Below are 18,909 nucleotides of genomic sequence, written 5' to 3'. Positions count from 1 at the left end.
TGTCTCCAAAGGCTTTCTGTGGTGGGTGTGGGGCTCTAGGGAAGGCCTGGGCCGTGATATTTCTTTCTCACAAACTTTCTGATGCCAACCATCTGGACAACACATCTCTCCGGTGAGAAGGGGCTGAGAGAGATGGGACTCTTCAGCCTGCAGAAGAGAAGGCCCAGGGCACCTTCTCCATGTAGGTCACTATCTGAAGGCAGGGTGCAAAGAAGCTGGAGCCTGGCTCTTTCCAGTGGTGCCCAGCATCCATGCGGCTCAGGGTGGCCCTCCTTCAACAGGGGCTGGCACCAGGTGGCCCCCGGAGGGCTCTGCCAGCCCCAACCGCTGCACCAGCGTGTGATGCTGGCACAACTACCAGCAGCAGCAGGGACCGCCTGAAAGGGGCCTGAGCAGACACGGAGGTGTGAAGCAACGCTGCCGGAGGGGCTTTGCATCGCAGGGTCTGTCTCTGAGGCTGGGCGAGCGCCTGGGTGCGCCTGCAGGTGCACCCCTGAGACCACTGTGATGTCACCAGAGGGTCACAGTCACCCCTTGACGTCACTTGGGCTGCACAGCAACACTGCCAGCATCAGGTACTGCCAGCGTCAGAGTGTCCTGTGGGCAGCACCCAAGCCATCGAGTCCTGCCACAGCACGCCGGACGTTGAGAGCTGCCAGCAGCTGAGGAGCCAGAGTCCTGCCCGTGGAACCCGAGCCTTCAAGTCCCACCAGCAGCACCCGAGCCTTCGAGTACTGCTGGCGGCACCCATCCAGCCCTGCCAGTGGCAGGTGAGATAGCAAGTGCCGCCAGCAGCTGACAGGGCACCAACTTCCAGCACCAGTGATGGAGGCGTCCAGGCATGAGCCAGCAGCACTGGGAGCCGCCAGGATCTCCCGGCGGGAGGACACCTGCCCCATCTGCTTGGGTCCCCTTGAGGGCCCCGCTGCTGTGGATCCGTGCTGGCATGCGTTCTGCCACGCTTGCATCCAGCACTGGGCTGACACCACCGTCGCTGCCACCTGCCCCATCTGCCGGGGGCGCATCGTGGCCATCCGCCGCCTGCAGGGACAGGTGGACCACAATGGGGCAGCTCGCCATCATCATGGCCGTCTCCATCCTCAGGTAGAGCTGTGGCGGTGGCAGGGGTGGCGGCAGCGGCAGCAGCAGCGGGGCCCCGGAGGTCCCCGGCGCCGGCGGCTCTCTGACAACGCTGGGGAGCGCAGACTCCCCATGCCCCGCCAGCGCATCCGCAGCATGTCCAGCCTGCAGGACAGAGACCGCAGCCCCCTCCGCCGCTTGCCGGACATCAGCGAAGGTCTGCAGTGGCTGCACAGGTTCTTGGAGGATGAGCCGGGCTCAGGGGACCATGCGCGCCGCCTCCCCTTGCCCCGCTACCGAGTGAGGCGGCCGGGCCCCCCAGGGCCCCCCTGAAATAAAAACACTGGGGATGCTGAGAGGGGCCACACCTGGTTTCTTCTGTGTCTGGTTGCTCATCGCTGCACAAGTCGGGGAGTGAGAGGGGTATGGCCCTGGGAACTGGGGAAGAGGCTGGCATATGGCTCAAGAACTGGGAGGGAGGGAGGAATGTGTGTGTCGGAACTGGGGGAGAGGGGCCACTGCTGGCTTCTTCTCTGCTGCTTTGCTCATTGCTGCGGGGATGGGATGCATCCCCAGAAGGGGAAGGGGGAGTGCCCTGGGACTCTTGCCAGCAGATCCCCAAAGGGGCCAGTGCCTGCTGTCCTGAAGGCCAGGGCGAGGCAAGCAGCCGAGATGGGGGTTTCAGGGAGACGCTCCTCTCCTCTTCTGCCCCCACACCCCTGTGCTGCTGAGGGCTGGGGGAGGCTCTCCGGGCTGGGGGAGGCAGCCCTGGCACAGCCGCCTGCCCAAGGGCAGCTGCCTGCGGGAGAAGCAGCCCCAGCTGGGATGTGCCTCACGTTTTGGGGTCACTTCTCCAGGGAAACCCACAGCCCTTCCCTGCTGCAGGGCAGCCCCACCAGCTGTGCTGCAGGGGGGCCTGTGGCCCTGCTGGGGGGGGGCTGTGGCGGTTTTAACCCCCACTCGCAGCCTCTCCCCCCAGCAGGCTTTGGGGGGACACAGGTTCCCTAGGAGAGACCTGCCCGGGCTGCGGCGCTGCCAAGAGCCTCGCTTGATTTTCCGGGCATTCACGGGTGGTTCTGTCTGGGCTTCCTCCCATCCATGGCTGCCTGGCAGGGCTGGCGCTTGCTGTCAGCTCCACTCGCGGCTGACTGCTTCATGGCGTTTGACTTTTTTGTGTAGCGGCACTTTGCTGTTGACACAGCTGGATGGGCTACAGCCAGCTGCCAGTAAGACGGCACAGCTGGAGCTGGTGCGGCGTGCAGAGGTCACCGCTGGAATGCCAGCTGTCACACACAGAGGCAGTCGTCTTGGCTGACCAGCAGCTGAGAAAGACAGCAGTGCTGAACGGGCTCTCACAGGGAGTAGGTACCAGCATGTTCTTGCACCTGTTTGGTATTCTCTGATAACATGTGAACCAAGTGACCAGCTGCAAGGTTTGAAGGGGGACAAGTGAGGTGTGGCGCTGGGGAGAGAAGACACTACTTGGATTCCCGCAAATACAGTGCTGCCTCGTTCTGGACTCCAAGGCTCAATTTTGCAACCTAGTTTCTACACGCCATAAAAGCAACCCATAGATAACGGAGAGCACAAGTTTGTGCACATGCAGCCAGTGTCATAACCCTACTCCCTACACTCACTGACGCACCAAAAGGTGTATGAGCCTACGCGAACAGCGCCGAACTCCATAAAGGCAGTCCTAACTGCCCTGCCTTCCCCTGCCTGTTTTAAGCTGTCGGCTTTCTCCTTTCCCCGGACCAGCTGTATCGCCTCCTTTCTGTAGCAAAAGTAATAAAGCCACTAAATACCTTCTCCAGGGGAGCAGTGCTGCACTTGCCCAAGATGTACTTTTTTGGCTCTGCATGAGTGCAGAAGTGTTGGGTCAGTTTTCTGACCACTGAAAGCAGGGAGCAGAACTTTTGTGCTGTGCCTCACATGGCTGCCAGGGCAGGGTGAGAAGCAGCAAGAGAATTCCTGCCTGGCACCTTCTCCAGGGGAGCAGTGCTGCACTTTGCCAATGTGTTTTGGGGTTCTGCATGAGTGCAAAGGTGAGTGGCCAGTCTTCTCAGTACAGAGAGCTGGTAGCAGAACTTTTGCGGTGTGCCTTTCGATGGCTAGGAGGGCAGGGTAAGAAACAGCAAGAGAATTCTTCCGTGACACCTTATGTGGCGGAGCTGTGGCTGGATATTTCAGTGGAGCATTTGGGCTCTGTACGAGTGCGAAAATGAGCTCTTAAATTTTTCAACACAGAAAACAGGTAGCCAAACTTTTGTGGTGTCTTGCACATAGGCACCAGGGCAAGGTGAGATCCAGCAAGAGAAATCCTTCTTGACACCTTCTCTGGGGGAGCTGTGGCTGGAGGTTTCCACGGAGCACTTGGGCTCTGTACGAATGCAAAAGGGAGCACTTAAATTTCTCAACACAGAAAGCAGGTAGCAAAACTTTTATGATGTCTTTCACATGGCTACCAGGGCAGGGTGAAAACCAGGGTAAACAGGTCCAGCTCCCAGCCTTTACTCCTAAGAGAGATGCTCCAGGTCCCCTCATGTTTGGATCCATACACTGGACCTGCTCCAGTAGTTCCCCATCTCTCTTGAACTAGGAATTCCAGAACTGGATAGAGCACTCCAGATGCAGCCTCACCAGGCAGGGTAGAGGGCACCCCAGACAGCGCTGTAGACAGATTTTGTGCCTTTGTGCAAGGCACAGTTTGCAGCTCCTGCAGTGCGTAAGGTCTGTCCCTTACTGGGAAACGATCAGCAGCAGCAGACGAGGCTGAGGGGACGGCACCTGGAATCTTAAAGCTGAAACTGGATGCCAAGGACGTAAGCAAACGCTGCTGTCCTCAACAGCAGAGAGAAACACGACTGGGAAGCACAGCCCTGACAAGAAAAGAGGTTGCTGACAGTGGTGTCTCTGCTGCCCACGAGGGCCTTTGGTGGAGGTGAAGGTGATTGCCAGGAACGATAAGGTGCTGCTGACAGGCTCACTGTGAAAGTGGTTGGTGTGTTCATTGGCTGTGTCATCAATGGGGCGAGTACTGGCCAGTGGTGAGAAAAAACAGCAGTTTGAGGACGTAGTCACACGAGCGGAGACACTGGTGTGATGTGCACTGTGGATATATCAAGATGAAGTCCCTGGCGGTCACACGAAACGTCGTGGGTCACCTGAAGAGGACAAAGGCCAGCCCCATCGCTGTCCAGCTGTTGGAGAAGCTCCTGCCCCTCTTTGCTGCGGTAAGGCTGATGGGGGAGCCCAAGCCTCGTGGGCAGGCAGGCGCTGGTCGGGGACAGCTACCTACAAGGACGCAAGTCCTACTCGGCTTCTCTCTACCAGGGCTTCGGCGAGCTGAGAGAGCTCTCCATCAGCCTCTTCAGAGACCTAATGAAGACTGTGGTGAGGAAAAACAAGAGGCAGGTGAAGACAAAAGTGGAAGTGGGCTTGTTCCCTCTCATCTTTCACATGAGCGACCAAATCCACAGCGTGGCCAAGGCACAGATTCCAAAGCTAAGCAGTGATGTAGGGATGAAAACCTGAGATGTTTGGGCCAGGGTACCTCCCAGCTTCCTAAGGGCAGGATGACCCCAGGAAGAAAGGAAAAGGCAGGGAGATGCCAGGTCTCCTTCCCCAGGCCGTGGTGCCATCTCCCAGTTTCTGCTGTTCTGCAGGCCTCCAGAGAAGCCCTCCTCGCTGCAGCAGAGCTCCTCAAGTGGAAAACACTCAAAAACCTGCTGCAGAGCCATCAGGCATGGAGGATTGCAGAGGGCTTGGTGAGGACAACCCCTGGACGAGGGCTGCCCCACGGGTCTGCCCTGTGCACTCTGCAGCTGTGCCTCACCTGCCCTGCTGCAGCCCGCAGCCCACAGCCTGGAGCTGCATCCTTGTTCCCTGTCCTCGAGAAGAGAGCCCCAAGGGCTCTTCTCCACACCCCTCTCCCCGCACCCAGCGGGAGGGAGGGCTCTGGGCAGCGGCGGGTGCTGGCAGGCGGGACTGCTCCGGCCAGCTGGGGAGGCTGTGTGACACCCCATACCCTTGTGCTCTCTCCAGCTACGGCGGGACAGGCGCAGGACCGAAGAGTACTTGAATCAGAGCCTGCCATACCTGGAGGATGCTCAGGCCACCTTGCGAACAACGGCCGTCAGGTTCGTCGGTGAGCCACAGCCCCCAGGGTCCCGCTTTTGGCAGCCCAGCCCCAGTCCCGCCGCTGCACCGGCAGCAAGGAGCAGCCCTGTGGCTGCCAGAGCCTCGGCTGCCCCGTGCAGGGCCTTGGCCTCTCTCTCCCACCCTTGACCATGCAGGTGGGCTCGGTGGCTGCCTTGCTCAGTCCCACCCGCCTCAGCTACTGCTCTTCCCTGGGGTCAGCCTGGTGAGGGGGAGGAGGGCGTGCAGCCCAGCCAGCTGAGCTGGGGGCTGTGCTGCTGGGAGCACGCTGGGGAGTGGGGGGTCTGATGAAGCTCTGTCCCTAAGGCTTGCTGGGCAGCTCCTGAGGGACCAAAGGGAGGAGAAGCTGGCTGAGATCTGCAGCAGGGAGTAGGGAGCATGGGCTGGAGGGGATGCCCGGTGGTTTTCGCAGACACGGCAGTTCATCTCTGCTCCGTTTCTTTCCATCACAGCCCTTCAGGCCTTGGAGGAAGACAGAGGACCCTCCATCTGCTCCCTGGCAGCCCAGACCACCTCCATCCTGAGCACTCCAAGGGTGCAGCAAACATCACGATGCACCCTGCGATCACTGTGCTGCTGGTGCTGCTAAGCCAGGCAGAGGTGCAGCTCTTCTCCAGAGAAAGGCTGCAATTCAATAAAGCTGGAACAAGAAGCCTGAACCCAGGGCGTCTTTCCCAAGTAGAACTGACGGGCAGTGAGGAGAGGGCATGGGATGGGTGGTCCCAGCTCTGACCTCCCTGTAGTTCTCCGGGCACCCCAGCGACACCACAGTATCTGCTTTTACTGCACTGCCACGTCCCTGCACCATGATGCACTCAGGAAGGTTTCCATGCAGAGTACAGAGGTGCTAAGGGGGCCAGAGGGACTGGGGGACAAACAGAGTGCCTGGGTCACCATGACGGCCTCGGGAGGGCTCCCAAGGTCTGGCTAGTTGAGCAACAGAAGGCTCTGGGGCATTACAGACACCTATGGAGGAGTGCCGCGGGGACTCAAGTGGAATGGTCGAGTCTAGGGGGGCAGGCCCCCAGTCCAGCGGGCTTCCTTTGAGTGCTTGAGGCTCTGCAGAGGTGTCTGGGGTGCAAGGAAGGTCTCAGAAGGCTAGTCCACCTGGGTGGACTAGCGCGAGCCTAAGACAGCTCCAGGGCAAAGACAGCTCCAGCGCACCCCAGGGTAGAGGGTGCCCAGGGCCAGGTGGCCTCCGCAGCCATCAGGGACCTGGGCACAGGCACTGTCATGTGGGGAGGCAGGGAGCGTGGCATGGGCTTGTTGTGCTCATCGTCTCCCTGCCCCTTGGCAGTGCCTTGACGTTGCAGCTAGCCCAGGCACTGCCCCCCACCAGCGCAGGGACCCTCGCGCAGCACTCCAGCTTAAGAGCACTGGCACCGGCTGCCCAGAGAGGCCTCTGGAGACATTCCAACGCCACCTGCACAGGATTTTGTGCAACCTGCTCTAGCACAGCCTGCTTTTGCAGGGCGTTGGACTAGATAATCTCCAGAGGTTCCCTCCAACCCTGACCATCGTGTGATTCTGTGACTCCTGGCACTTTGGATGAGGAAGAAGAAGTCAGGATCTTCAGGCAACACAACACCTGACTGCCCTCCCAGTGCCTGCCCAAGAAACCTGCCAGTCCTCCCTAACAGAAGTTGGACCTCCACACGTGGGCTTGCAGATGTGCATGAGCACTGCAGGGCAACAGCCTTCTCTCTCTTCCCCATCCTCCACTGCAGGGCGAGTGCAGATGTTCTGTGGAGGGAGCACCAGCCTGCACAGGCCCTGCTGCCCTCCCTGTCATGCACTGGCCGTTCTACCCCGGGCTCCCTCTACTGTGTCCCAGACCACTGGCCTGGTGTGATGGCAGAGCCAGTGGCACTACCCGGCTCTGCACCTTCCTGGTCCATCAGGGCAACCTGGGTGCCAGTGGGAAGCTGGGAATTGCCCTTGGCCAGGGCCTCTCCCTGGAGCTGCCAGAGGAGGAATTCCTTGTGGATGGCAGGGATGCCAAAGCATGAGGAGTTCCCCACTGGATGGCAGGGACAGGGCGTAGAGCCCCATCGATGTGCAGCCACCCCCGGCAGCCCCTCAGCCATGGCCATGGTCACACAGAACCTCACCGAGGAGCTCATCCGCATCGTCCAGGGCACCCTCATAGTGACCAGGCAGTACCAAAAGTTTCTGCAAGTAATGATGGCCAAGTGGCAAGAGGCGGTCTGTAGTGGGACACACACCACGCACACCACCACCCCACAGCTGTCTCCCTCCCCCCCGCCAGGAAAGAGGAGCAGCAGGAAAGAGGAGCAGCTCTATCCAGGGCTGCTGGAGCCCAGAGGGTTTCCCCAGGGCCTTAGAGTGGAGCTGCTGGGGGCAGATGCGCACATGGAGAAGATGGCAGATGGGGACAAAGACCAAGGGGAGGACATGGGGCCAAGCAGAAGCAGCCCTGCGCAGGTGGGCAGAAGGAGCCCAATGGGGATGAGGAAGAGGAGCCCCATGACTCCAGACAGAATCAGCTCCATGGGCCTGGGCAGCACCATCCACGTGGGGCCGGGCAGGAGCACCCCAGCAGACCCCAGTCCCCGGCACCATATCCCCGTGGGCAGGGCACGTGGGCAGGCAGCCTCAGGACCGTGCTGGGCAGGATTGTGCCTGCAGGAGGGCTGCTCCCGCCTGTGGGGCTGCCCAAAGGCTTGGTGGAGATGCCACTGCCGGCTCCATTGTGTCCGTTTCTGCAAGCCCCCGTGGTGGCAGCGCTGCTCCCACAAGAGCAATGGGTTCCCCTGCCAGTGAGCGGCTGGTGGGGTGCAGGGCTGGGACCCCCTGGCCTGCCCCCTCATCTGAAATGTTCAATCTTTCCTCTATCCATGGATCTATCTGTGGAGCTCATCCATCCGTCCCGCAGCTGGGGCTGCTTCACCCTCAGTGCCTGAACCCAGTGGGGATGGTCTGGCATTGGGCACTGCTGGCACCCACAGAATGGGGGGTGGGGGTGTCTGGTACCACACTGGTTGTGCTGGCAGGTGGGGACCGGGCTGGGCTGGAGAAAGGGGCCAGCAGGAACCTCATGAGGTCCAACAAGTGCCAGCTCCGGCCCCTGGGGAGGAGCAAGCCCAGGAGGAACAAGCACAGGCGGGGGCCACCTTGCTGGAAAGAAGCTTGGCAGAGAAGGTCCTGGTGGGCCCCTCAACGAGCTGCCTACTGGGCAGGGGATCTGTGCCCCTTGCAAAGGGGGGAACTAGTATGTAGTGAGACCCCACGGTGAATCCATACACCACAAATAGAAAGTCATGTTATCCCCAGGTTGGCATATTCAAATGGCTAATAAATGGGGTATGGCCTTGGTGCCTTAAGCATTTTTGTCCAAACTAGATAACAGAGTTGAAACATGGGAATAAGTCCCCCACCCCATCAGAGCACTCCGCTCAGGAATTGTTCGTGAACGATTTGTTGTGAATCATGGAATAGAACCATGGTATACCCCAGACTTGCGAACCCTTATTCCCGCATGTGTCCTTGTTTTCAGGCACCAGGGTTTAAACTGCATAACACGTTTGCAGAACAGGTTTGCAGGTTTGGAGATCCCACGTGTTATGCAAAAACTGCCAATCAAGGAAACACATTGCAATATGCAGTTTTGCTTACCCACAAAACAAAATGAATTTTGTGTGAGAAGGAAAAAAAACATGCTATGACCCATCAACGCACTCCACCGTTCAATATCCAGCCCCTCAGGGTCCTTTCTGAGCATGTTCAGATGGGAAGATGTACTTTGCACTAACTACTTCCTCAAAATTATTTACATATGCATAAGGCACTTGCATACGTCACTTTGTTCCTGGGGGCCTTTCTTGGGGTCTTTAGAGATCGTTGGTGGTCAACAACCTGGTGAACTTCAGCTGAACTTTCCTGGGGCACCTGTACTCTACGTGTGGTTATAGACCTTCATTTATTCTCTGTGCTGTGTGGTCTTGAAGGCAACACACCGTTACCCCACTACCCTCATCTATCGGTATAGCCCAGGTGCCTCAGAAAGCTTGCCACCCCTTACTGAGCTTATTCAATAGGTCGAGTTAATCACTGCTTTAGCTGCAGCCTCTCCGAGTGATTCTTTATAACTTAGTCCTGTCAGCGAGGAGAAGCATCCAGCTCTGCCACTGAAGGCAGCGGCTTCCAGTCACCAGCCTGCTCCCTACAGGAAGCAATCCCGACTGCCTGGATCTCGCCGCTGAGAGGCTGTATTTAAAAATGAAGTGTTTTCCAGCAAGGGAAACAAGGCTGGAGCACTCATACTCTGGCTGGTGACTCTCCCAGGCAGCTGCATGTTCCCAGTCCCTCAGCAGGACAGGTGTAGCCAGAGCCCTGCCGGAGTCAGCAGTAAAACACGCTAGCCCTATTCCTGCAGGAACTACAGACGCCGGGGTGGCTCCAGGGGGCTCTGCGAGTCGGGGTGCCCGGTGCCTGTGCCCGGGGCACCTGCCGGCACCTCTTTCCCTCCTTAGCTCTCGGCTCACCCCCAGGGCTGCCCCGGCCAGGCCTGACTCCAGCTGCCCCGGGGCCTGGCACAGCGGGGGGCTGGAACCTCCCCACAGAACCCCCGGGCAGCCAGCAGGCAGCAGACACCCTCGCCCCACGGCCGGCCACAGGTCCCCTCAGCCGGGCCACAGCCCCAGCACAGGCTGCGCCTGCCCAGCCCAACAGGGATGCCAGGAGGCTGAGGGTGGGCAATGGCAGCTCCCAGCATGCCCCGGGAACAACCTGGCCATGAGGTGGCCCCGGGCCTACAGCTCCCAGCATGCCCCGGGAACAACCTGGCCATGGGGCGGACCCGGGCCTACAGCTCCCAGCATGCCCCGGGAACAACCTGGCCATGGGGCGGCCCCGGGCCTACAGCTCCCAGCATGCCCCGGGAACAACCTGGCCATGGGGCGGCCCCGGGCCTACAGCTCCCAGCATGCCCCGGGAACAACCTGGCCATGGGGCGGCCCCGGGCCTACAGCTCCCAGCATGCCCTGGGAACAACCTGGCCATGGGGCGGCCCCGGGCCTACAGCTCCCAGCATGCTGCAGGAACAACCTGGCCATGGGGCGGCCCCAGGCCTACAGCTCCCAGCATGCCCCGGGAACAACCTGGCCATGGGGCAGCCCTGGGCCTACAGCTCCCAGCATGCCCCGGGAACAACCTGGCCATGGGGCGGCCCCGGGCCTACAGCTCCCAGCATGCCCCGGGAACAGCCTGGCCATGTGGCAGCCACAGGCCTACAGCTCCCAGCATGCCCTGGGAACAACCTGGTCATGGGGCGGCCCCAGGCCTACAGCTCCCAGCATGCCCTGGGAACAACCTGGTCATGGGGTGGCCCCAGGCCTACAGCTCCCAGCATGCCCTGGGGCACGCCTTCTCCCAGCAGGCCATGGGACATCCCTGCCCTGCAGTCGGGCCCTGGGGGGACACCAGCCCCGACCCCGGGCCCGTTAGGCCCCATGGCCCCTTCCCAGGGCTGCCCAAGCACAGGCCCCGGCCCCGGAGCCCCCGTGGGGCAGGGACGAGGGGAAGGGAGGCACCGAGCGGCAAGGAGAGGTGGGTCAAGGCGGAGGGGTGGCCAGAGAGGGACAGGAGGTGGCCAGAGGGGCAGGGAGAGCGGGAGGGGCTGGGCAGGGATGGAGAAAGGACAGGGACTGGTGAGGAGAGGGCAGAGGGATGGAGCAGGACAGAGACAGAGGGGCAGGGGGGTGCCGCAAGGAATGCAGGATCAGCAGCAGGAGAGAGGGCTAGGGAGAGGAGCGGAGGGGCGGGAAGGGGGACAGAGGCACAGACCAGCACAGGCAGGGCGAGGGGACAGGATCCGTGAGCGGCTTGTGACTTTGGCAGTGGGCAGCAAAGCTGCTTCTGTGGGTCTTTCCTTTCCCCCTCTGCCCTTATCCCCTCCCCACCCTTCCCCTCGTCTGTGGTGTGCCTGCTCTGGTGAAAGGAGCTCCTGCACCAGCCTGAGGGCAAAAGAAGAGGGGCAAGGAGCGAGCTGTCGCAGTCCTTAGTTTGCAGGTTTAATGTATCGTCCCTGTTCAGAAAACACAGCGTGTCTGTGTGTCAGTGGTGCCGGCAGATTTTTATTCTTTATAGCAATTTCTTTAAATACCGGGCTTCATGCAGAAGGTTCACACGGTGCTGTGCTTGTAGTAAACGGAACTGCTTTTATGCATGCTGCATTCTGGAGGTGGCAAGTGCCAGGTTAGAGATGAAGATGGAAATGAAAGCAAGTGACGCACACGCAGTGGTGATCCTGCCACAAGCATGCTGTGTAGTGACCTGGGAGAACGCTGCAGGGACTCTCAGAAGTCAAGGTTTTCAGTGCTGTTTCTGTGTTTGATACCCAAGGGATGGTTTCCCTCTGCATGCGTTTCTGGGCAGGCATGTGCATGGAACATAGGTGTGTCTCTGTGCCGTAAGTGGGACTGATGGCAGCTTTTCATTTCATTCCAACTCAAAAGTAAAGAAAGATTGTACCTGCAAAAGCATTCAAACAGCCGTCTTTGTTTCCCAGAGCGAGCATACAAGCATGGGGGAGCGGTTTACAGGTTCAGAACTTCAGCCAGCTCTGGATGGTAAACCCTCAGGAGAGGAAAGAGAAGCCCCACTTTTTTAACTACAGCTCTGCTTCCCTTAATGTGTCTTCTTGTTAGATTGTGTCGGTAGTCAGATTAAAAGCACATGATTAAACTGTGCTTGTTCATGAAGATATTTGAGGGTTATTTACTGCCTTAAATCCTCTTACGAGTGGGGCACTCTGTTGCCCTGTGGGCAGTACAATGTCGTGACTGGTAATTTTCCTTTTCTTGCCTAGTGTACGGATGCATTTATGAAGGCGAGTGTTGGGTCTTATTGGCGCCGCACAAGAAACCAACGTGTGAAACCCAGACATTCACTGTTAGAAACAGGAAGAAGCTATGGGCCCTTGCTTCAGATTCTGCAAAAGATGTACCAAGGCTGAGGAAAGTGGCAAAAAGGGAAGAAATGCCGTAGCATAACTTTGGGATGGCAGGTGAGGTTTCCATCAGTGTTCCTCAAATGTAGCAGCCTCATTTTGTTTGCAGATGTGGTGTTGAACTCAAACTGCGAGACTAGTTTCCTTTATTGCGGGTGGTACTGTAGCACATGTACCTTTCATGTCCCAAGTGAAGTTGCCAAGGCTCTAGTTAAACTTCCGCAGAACCACCTCAAATTTTCCGTAGTGCGTGATTTCCTTCAACAGTCAAGTCCAGGTCTGTGGCATACAATAACCCCTACCCCATTTGGGATCTGCATGTGGTTGATTTTTAATTCAGACTTACCTGCTGTTAGAGATGTTTGGGTTTTGGTCCAAATAGGGAAATGCTGATTGTGTGCATTCTTTTGCTTTTTTCACAGTGTTGTTCCATGTTTAGTCATTTGTTCCTTACAAAAATAATGTATGGGTGTCTGTGGAGCTGGAGGTGTTTACATTCTTGTGGCTGAATGTAGCAGTGGAGCTATCTTGCTGTATTTAAATCAAGAGGAGCATAATGTAACTTCACTTAAAATCTGGTCTTGGTAGGCAGATCCTACCGTGATAAACATTTAAAACAAAACAAAAAAAAATTAAATCTGTGACAAGGTATAGGTGGAGCACCTGAACTGGTGCAAGGCAGCAATTCTCTCGCTGATATCCACACATTGCAGAACTGTTGCCATCACGACCTTGAAATAGTGAGCCATTAACGTTAACTACTAGCAGCTTGTGAACCTCACAGTCAAGGTAGAAAATAATTTCCCACTGCCACCTTTTTTTAATTTTCTTTTATGTTTTAAAGTTTCTGATTTGATACTTTCTGATGTATTTGAAACCTGTGTCATATCCTGCGTAGTTTGTGACAAGTGTGTGGCAGATGGGACTTGTCTGCTTGGAGAGGTAGTGAGATGGAGAGTGAAGAATGGTTTTATGGCACAAGTGTAGAAGTATAAAAAGGGATTAAGAGGCTTGTGTACCTTGCTGCCAGTTCAGTGGCATGAGAATTCCTGTAATGACAAATTCCTTCTGGCTCTGAAGGAATGAACGTGCCAGCCTGCTGAGTTCCCAACCAGAGCAACACTAGCAACGGATGTCGTTCCCAAATGGTGAGGTGGTTGTAAGCTTCATCAGTAGTAGAAGCTGTGGAGAAAGTCACGAATCATCTGCCATTCTGCAAGTCAAGTGCTTGGCTCTTTTGTCACTAGTGTTGATTTAAGGGTACATAGCACTTGACCTTTGTAATTCTTCATACTGCTAAGTTCTGGGTGCCATCAGAGAACCACTGTGCTGTGAAGGCCTTGTAAATATACGGCGATGTTTGTGTTTATCCATTTTGCCTTCCCTTAGATGATGTTATTTTGTCATTTGAAACCTTAGTGGCAGGATTTGGGGCTTTATCCTGATCAGGCATCTAAGGGCCAGCTCTCGGCTGCAGCTGCAGCAGAAGTATTCAGGTGGTTTGAGCACCAAATGAAACTTCCACTTGGCTGCCATTTTGGCTTTTCCCTTCCTCTTAATTTTTATATTTTAATTAAGAGTTTTAAGTATTTGGCTTCCTTACAGAAAAAAAAAACCCAGTGCTATCCTTGTCCTGTTATGATAAGGCCCTAATCTGGAGGGCAGAAAGCTGAGACCACCAGGAAGATGTTGAGAGGAAGGGGAAGGATGTTAGAGCCATGAGTTGGGTGTTCTGAGATCTGAGGAGATGGAAAAGGTGCCTCCCAGGTAGCTAAAGGGAAGCACAGGAGAGCAGCTGGGAGCCAGAGGTGTCGTGTGGGCATACGGAAGTGCTACGCTGTGGTGTGTTAGGCAAATTACTTTCAGGAACTTTCACATTTGTTGTCATTTCCCAGGCTCCTGAGGTGCAGGAATGCTGGAGGCAAGAAGCTGCCAGCATCAACTACGTGGAGAACAAACACTTCTATCTCCATTTCACTTTCCTCACTTCTGTGTAGCGGTGGCAGGGCAGTACAGACCCTGACCCGGACCCTGACCCTGACCCTGTGAGTACGCAGGCAGCTTGTGTGGCCAGTGCCGGTGTGGTTCTGGCACAGAGGATCAAGCTCTTCATGCTTCAGAGCTGTCAGGCTGACACTCTTCAGCACTCAATGAAGCTCTAAATTACAGCTAAAGGAAGACAGAAATTTTGCTTCAGAGCTTGATAATGTCGTTCTGATCCATCCTTTTGCTTGTTCAGTGGCTACAGAAGGGAACCACTGCCTTGGTAGGAGCATCCATTGAGTTCTTCATGTGTGATATTAGAGAATCATTGTGTCTGTTTACGCATGAGACCATTACAGTAGGTGTTTTGAAGATGTTCACGTGTGGTACATAAAACCTTTGCCAGTAAAACAGTAAATCCATGCAGTGGGGTCTAAAGCACACAGATCCAGTGCAATCCTCCAAAGAGCTTTGAAAGTGTCTCCCCAAGGGTACAGACCTGGCTGTTGGTGATTCTGTTGCAGGTTGCTTGGAGAAGTTGCTATGTCAGAAGTCATCTTCTGGGGGCCGAACACTGCAAATGGTAGGATGTTTAAGGAAGCAAATGAGTAACCTTCAGACTTGATTTTACTCTTTTAACAGATTGTACACAAATGGGAGGCCTGAGCAGGCTGCCTTTAGCAGGGGAACGTGACCTGACTGCACAGGAGGCAAGGAACTCTCTTCTCTCGCTGACCATGAGCCCTCAGTTTCAAGGCAGATATGAAGAGGAATATTTGACCCGTGGGAAATGCAACTTCAGATACGTAACCCAGGTGGGACTGCCATGTGAGCCCTGTGATAGGAGCCGTGTATCCCAACCGTGAACGTAGAGGTTGGGCCCAGTTTTTAGCTTGGTTCAATATGAACTCTGCTGACTGATTCTGTGATCAAGAGCAGGCAAGTCTGCCCCCTGAGAGGATGTTGTCATGGGTGGAAGGGTTGAAGTGCAGTGACTGCGTCAACAAACAGGTGGTTTGAAAAGTCTTTTGGGCAAGGATCTGGTACGCTGGTGTAATGCCTTTTCCCTTTACAAAGGTGTCCAGTAAACACAAGTGTTCCTGCATGTGTCCAGTAGCGCAGAGACCTCTGTACTTTCTTTGGACTGATTGTTGTGTAAGATCTGGGGGTTTTGGGACAGTTCTGAAAATTGTTCAAAAGGTGTCTTGAATGTTGGGTGAAATGGGTCATCACTTCCATAAGCCTCTAGCCTGTAAAGAAGAGCCGTGGATGTAAGGAGATTTTCTTCTTTTCTCTTTTTATTGTTACTGGGAGGAAAAGCAGTGATTAACTATTGACCTGTGATACCCCCAGGTGCAGACTGTGCAGTGCATTTGAGGTGGATCACTCCTGTACTGCCAAGACTGAGCCCAGACTCCTCGATGCTTTGCACACTGGCACTGGAAGTCCTTGTGCAGCTGTGGGTACTGGCTTTCTGTGCTGCAGTGTGAAAAACACAAAACACTGGGGTTAAGGTTTGCAGAGAAGTGGGAAAAAGTTGATTATTTTGTGCTAGGAAGAGAATGTCCTGTAGTTTTCAAACTTTGAATGTCTCCACTTGGAATTTAAAAGCTGCTTTTAACTCTGCTGCTATGTTTCAGTGGGCGGGAAGGTGTCTGGTTGTCACAGATGATGCGTCCCATCAAGAAGGATCTTTCCCTTCTGAGTTGAACTTTCTTTGCTTGATGTGGAAAGTGCCTTAAGCTGAACAATTTCAATGGCAGTGAAGGAATTACATCGACATGGGGATTTAGCAACAAACCCAAAGGTATGTCGTCTTACATTTCAGTATATGATTTTTTAAAATCAGGATTTGCTGGGTTTTGAGCAGGAGACCCATTTTGCATGTGCCTACATAAGCCCCATTTTCATGGATAGATGGCATGCAGTATGTTTTGTGATGTGATACTTAATTACGTATAAGCTGTTCTATGCTGTGCTCTTCTGGGATTGTCGTAGTCCTTTGAAACGCAGCCCTGTGCATCAAGGGGGCAAGCTGTGTCACCTGCTTTCCCCCACAACATAGAGCAATGTAACTGTCATAAATACAGGCTGAGCAAAACTAGTTGAGAGATTTGTGGGCTACTGTTAGCATCACAGTGGGCCAGGAATTAGCCCATGCTTACTAATAAGTTCCTGTATTTTAATTATCCTACGCCACCTGAGAGGCAGGACAGTGTCAGGGCACTTTCCCAGGGAATAAAACTGGACATGTCTGCTTCTCTCCGAGGGTCCCCTATGTACAAAGCATCCTTCAGCACAATCTGGGTGCTTGGTGTTCTCAAAAGGACCCAAAGGGATGAAGTTCACTCCTCCTGCCTGCGTGACAGCAGGAATTATGTCTGCAGCTGTGCTTCTGCGCACTTCGAAACTGCCTCCGTTTCTTTGCTTAGCCAACCAGAGAAAAAAGCCAAAAAACCCTAAGCTGAGTTGGCAACAGTGTCTTGCTGTCCTCTCTGAAGGAAGTAATTTACCATCATCTCGCAGCTTGTCAAACGTGCACCAAGTGTGAAGAAGAACATGACGTGCACTGGCCTAAGCTCTCAGCAGGTCAGGTTTTGCTGTCCTCTGGAAACTGTCTAGCTCTTCAGTTTTTCTCCACGAAGGACACATTGTTTGGAGTAGTGATGAGGTGGCCCCCAAGATGCCCCAGCTTTGTTTCTAAGTGCTATTGAAGTATTTTGCCTCCTGAAGAGACTGTGTTCCTCATGAGGAACGGTTACTTCTCAATAAAGTGACCCCCTTTCCGCCTAAAGGGATGGAGCTTGAGACTGTGGAGGTGGAGGTGCTTGGTGAGGGAGGCAGTCAGGCAGGGCCAGTCTGGGGTGCGCAGCTGCGCAGGGCAGTGACGGCACCCGTGTGCCTGGCGAACGCTTCTCTCGCAGTGTCGCAGGGAGAAGGTGTGAGGGTGCTGGGAGAGAGCCGGTGCCCCTGGGAATGACAGCAGCTAAAGGTGAGGGCTGGCTGCGTGGGCAGCAAAGGGTGGGCCAGCCACTCCCTTTGCAAATGCAGTGGAGAGGGAGGGAGCCCCTCCATCAGTGCAGCAACGTCTGCTGGGGCAGGGCCGGAGGCACCGGCGCCCAGGGCAGGGCTGGCAGGGGGTCTGAGAGAGCCATTCCGCCACCCCCTTGCTTACTGACCCTGTGGGGAAATCGCTTCGGGGGCAGCGATTAAAAAGTGCGTGCAAAGTTTTTAGGTCCAATTGGAACACTGAGAAGGGGTTCGGGGCCTTTCTCAGAGCGCCACACGTTGCATGGTCATGTGTCATACACAGGTTTGGTGACTGGTTTCTCGCTTCTAATGCAAACGCGTATGCATCCGCAGTAGCACTGCTGAAGTGTTTTACGGACTACGCGTGCTCCCCAAGCGGGATTTTGGCCTCTTTGGGGCAGAACTATTGCAGTTAGAGCTCCCCATCTCCCACTGCCACCATTATCTTTGTCCTATTTTAAACTCATTTCCTGTCGGTGTCAGTGGATCCCAAGACCCGATCAGCTTGTGTTCTCTTGCAGCCAGAACTTTCCCCATTGGAAGTCTTCTTCCTGCGCAACTTAGATAACGGTGCTCTTTCCACTACCTGCTCTTTGTTTCTCACCCCTGCCAAGGCTGCCTCCCTTGATGAGAAGTCCCTTCATTTGTAAATACTTTAGAGAGTGGGTCAGCTCGGTGGAGGGGTCACCTCGACAGAGGGGAAGGTGGAGCCAGAGGGGAAGGTGGAGCATCAGGTCTCTGCATGTGGCAGGGGCTGCATTAACCCTCATCTCCCGCTGCGTGAATGACCGCAGGCAGAGGCACTGTGCAAGGAACATCAAACGTTTAATGAATTAAGAAAGACAGATCTGGTAGAGGGCCGGGGCTGCAGTGGGCAGGTGCAGGTCACACGTCAGAGGGATCTGTGCTCCACACCTTCTCTATCAATATATCAACGGCGACTGGGGCAGCGTGGAGCACCTTGTCTCCTGGTGTTCCTCAGGGTTCTGGCTCGCTTGGTGGGCACATAGTCGCTATTGGATGGCCTCTGCTTGCTGCTGCCCCCCTGCTCCCCACTACAGCCCACTGCCGTGGCATCCCTGTGTGGCTTCCCCTCCCAGAGGGTTTTGGAGCTTTTTGCCACCGGGCACACCACCATCTTCTTCCTCTTCTTGGGTGGCATGCTGCCCCATGGGGACATCTCTGGCATCCCGAGGGTGTCAGCCGATGGGGGGCGCTTGGCCTGTTTGCCAGCAGCCTTGCCTGATCTGGGCACCACCCGGCAGGAGGAGATGCCCGGTGGTGGTGGCAAGTGGGTCAGAATGACCCGGGGCTGCCTCTGCAGCACCTCCTCCACCAGCTGGGCCATGCGGGGCGGATGATGCTGGGGTGCAGTCAGGGGGCTGGCCAGGGGACTCTTCAGCAGGATCTGCTGAGGACTCTCTGGGAGACCCTTGTGGGGACCCTCTGGGCATCCCTTCAAGGGGCTCTCCTCTGAAGTGTCCATAGGACCCTCCTGAGAGGGCTCCATGGGACTCTCTGGCAGCCGGGTGGGGAAGACCGCTGCCAGCCCACCCTGCTTGCCTTTGGCGTCCAGCAAGGGGGATGTTGCCACCCTCTGCCAGGAGGGGTTGGTGTCCTCCTGCATTGCGGCCACCACTTGGTCCTTGGGACAGTCGCCCTCCATCATGCACTCCAAGAGGTCAGGG

The 18,909-nt window shown here is 55.8% G+C and overlaps 1 long non-coding RNA gene across 1 annotated transcript; it reads left to right on the top strand.

The window, feature by feature from the left end:
* Positions 1 to 10,623: 10,623 nt before the first annotated feature.
* On the top strand, positions 10,624 to 17,554 carry LOC308053659. Its single transcript, XR_013923750.1, has 3 exons — positions 10,624 to 10,806; positions 12,068 to 12,265; positions 14,104 to 17,554. It is a non-coding gene; the product is annotated as an uncharacterized lncRNA (long non-coding RNA).
* Positions 17,555 to 18,909: the final 1,355 nt, after the last annotated feature.

Source organism: Falco punctatus (genome assembly GCF_963210335.1).
Source record: "Falco punctatus genome assembly, chromosome: 14".
Classification (NCBI taxonomy): domain Eukaryota; kingdom Metazoa; phylum Chordata; class Aves; order Falconiformes; family Falconidae; genus Falco; species Falco punctatus.
Note: the sequence above shows the minus strand (reverse complement) of the source record. Positions and strands in the feature narration are given on the sequence as shown.